Here is a 2502-nt window from a genome sequence, read left to right on the forward strand (position 1 = left end):
AAAGTCAGAGAGTAAGTTAAAAGACTGTTGAGAAAAGGTGTGAAAAGCCAAGATAGCAGCAGCTAATTCTGAGCATTGTGGTGAGGACTGTATTGCAGTGTAGGACACTTTTTAGGTAACATCATGAGGATCCTTGTAAGCAATTGCTCCTCTCGTTCTCCCTCCATTGGAAAAGACAGTAGGAGCTTGTGGCAAGGGAAAAGGAGAAATCAGTGGGCGGACAGGAAAGAAAAAATCATTAAAAAAGCAAGTCAAGGATCTTTAGGCAGATGATATGAAATACAACCTATATACTGAAGAGATAAGTTATCCTGAAAATAAAATTGAAAATCAGATTTTGGAATAGAAAAAACAATATTAATTAAATCAGTTCCATTTTGATGGCAAGCTCGTGTGCGTCCTAAGGTTATTATTTCAGCAACCACCTGGATAAAAAATAAAACATTTTGGGATGGGGGGTGGGGTAAATAAAGTCATTCAATGCAATATATTTTTTGTACTTTTATCACAGATAATACTCCTGTAGGTAATTTACTAGTAGGAAAAATCAAAAGTGTTAATTGACAATTTTTATGTGGAATTCTGTCCACAAATTGAGTATTCAAGATGTCATTAATTTGTTCCACTGTGGCAAGTGCTGCAGATGGAACTACAATGAAATTATCAGGTTGTTTTCCTTTGGTCCATAAATCAAAACAACCAAACATAGGGCAGGGTCTGCAACGGAAAAGGCTCACTTCCCAGCACCTTTTCAATGGCAATATTTAAAAAAAGGGGCTAGGAGCGTGCCCACCCTATCTGACCTGGTAGAACAGATAGATACAAAAATAATAAAGGTGGGGCAATAATGACAGGTGCCCTGGTGTTTCAGTGGTTAGAAGGCAGTATTGCCAGCTGACTCTGCCTGTAGCCTGGAATTCAATCCTGAAGGGGTTCAAGGTTGACTCAGCCTTCCATCCTTCTGAGTTCAGTAAAATGAGAACCCAGATTGTTGGGAACAATATGGTGACTCTGTAAACCAGTGGTTCTCAACCTTTTTAATGCCGTGACCCCCAACCGGTCGTAAGCCGAGGACTAAACCGGTCGTAGGTCGAGGACTAAACCGGTTGTAAGTCGAGGACTACCCAACCGGTCGTAAGTTGAGGACTTTTCCTGCTCGGGAGCACCGCGCATGCGTGGTTCCACCCCCTGCGCCGGCCGAGGCGTAGCTGGCAAGCAGCAGAGACGGAGCAGGCCGACCACCAGCTGGCCCAGCTCAAGGGAGGTAAGGCACCAGCCGGAAAAGGGGAAAAAAATGGCGGACAGCCTTGCTTGGCGACCCCCGTGAAATGGTCGATCGACCCCAAATGGGGTCGCGACCCATAGGTTGAGAACCGCTGCTGTAAACCAAGAGGGCTATAAAACACTTTGGGGTGGTACATGATTGTAAGTGCTATTGCTATAATAAAGAAGTAGCTTTAAAGGTGATGACCAGCATGTTGAATTGCACCTTAAAGAAATGAATCCATTGCATCTCACACCAAAGAGATTTTAAATGGCCAACCTAGGGGCCTTCTTTGGTGTCTGGGCTGCTGCATTATGGAGCAGTTGAAGGTTCTGGGTGGCTGTGGGGAAAAACGCACGCGCAGCAAACTGCCGTGCTTCCCCCCCACACACACAAACCTCATAACCTTTTGATACCCTTTGTCCCAGTGAAGCAGCCAGAAGGTCATCCCCTTTTGACTTAATGCCTCATCTACCTAAACAGATAATATGCTTAGTTCCTTCCTATCTTTTTCTGTCTTTGTTAGTTCTTTCTCCTTTCATCTCCCTGTATTTGTTCTTTGCCTGGTCTTTGACCATGTAATGTGTTACTAGGAAATAGTTGCTTACATGAAGAAATTTTCCAGTGAAGAAACCTTTGTCAGCATCTAATGGTTAAGCTGGTGTATGTAACAAGAATATAAAAAGCAATAAACTCACAGAGTTTGTCAAGCTGTGTCCTGCAGCTTCAAACTTCTGCTCAAGACATGCCTATGTCTTTTTCTTAGCGTCTTACAGGTGGCCCAGTGTAGCGATCCAAATACGTGGTGACAAAGGCATGAGAGACCCATGTCTCTCCCACGCCACAGGGAGACGGAACCGCCTAGATGGTTCCGTCCCAGGCGACTGATGGACCCTGAGAGGTTCCTGATGGAGCTTGGGCCGTATCCGGAGGATCTGGTCCACGACTCGGTGGAAAGGCAGGCGGCGGCTTGGGAGACAACTGCCGCCGCAGCATTGGACCGAGTCGTGCCTTTGCGGCCTCTGACCCGACGTAGATTTCGACCGGCTCCTTGGTTCACCGAGGGGCTGAGAGAGATGAAACGTCGGAAAAGACGCCTTGAGAGCAGTTGGAGGGCCAGCCGAACCGAATCGGACCGAACACAGGTAAGGATACATCTCAGATCCTACCTAGTGGCGATGAGGGAGTCTAGGACTAACTACTATGCCTCACTCATTGCGTCATCAGACAATCGCCCG

The sequence above is a fragment of the Protobothrops mucrosquamatus genome, unplaced genomic scaffold (assembly GCF_001527695.2).
Source record: "Protobothrops mucrosquamatus isolate PMUCROS unplaced genomic scaffold, P.Mucros_1.0 scaffold4479, whole genome shotgun sequence".
NCBI classification, from domain to species: domain Eukaryota; kingdom Metazoa; phylum Chordata; class Lepidosauria; order Squamata; family Viperidae; genus Protobothrops; species Protobothrops mucrosquamatus.